At 28.9% G+C, this 318-nt stretch overlaps 1 pseudogene; it reads left to right on the top strand.

Annotated features, from left to right (window-relative positions):
• Positions 1 to 318, top strand: part of LOC119586278 — a 34,136-nt pseudogene that overhangs the window by 29,537 nt on the left and 4,281 nt on the right.

The following is a 318-nucleotide window of genomic DNA, read 5'->3' as shown; positions in this document are numbered from 1 at the left end:
ATTATTATTATTTCTTTTTTTGTAGTATGTGATTACTACTGTTGGGTTATTCCTACAAATATTTTACAATTATATAAGAAATTATGACAGCTTTCATTAGGGATTTGTATTACTTAGTAGAAATTTGTCTGATTTGTATTGTTTTGCCTTTATCTACTTGGGAATCTTGTGTTGGTCTTAGATGAGTTGACTATAAAAAAGAGGCTTATTTGCATCTCTCAGGACCAGCTTTAAAATCTTAAGTTCATATCACTTCTCTGTGTCCCCCTTAGATTTACAATTTATATCATTGATCAGACTATTTTTTTATGCATGTGT

The sequence above is a fragment of the Penaeus monodon genome, chromosome 21 (genome assembly GCF_015228065.2).
Source record: "Penaeus monodon isolate SGIC_2016 chromosome 21, NSTDA_Pmon_1, whole genome shotgun sequence".
NCBI lineage: Eukaryota > Metazoa > Arthropoda > Malacostraca > Decapoda > Penaeidae > Penaeus > Penaeus monodon.
The sequence above is the reverse complement of the archived record's forward strand: the minus strand, read 5'-3'. Positions and strand labels throughout refer to the sequence as shown.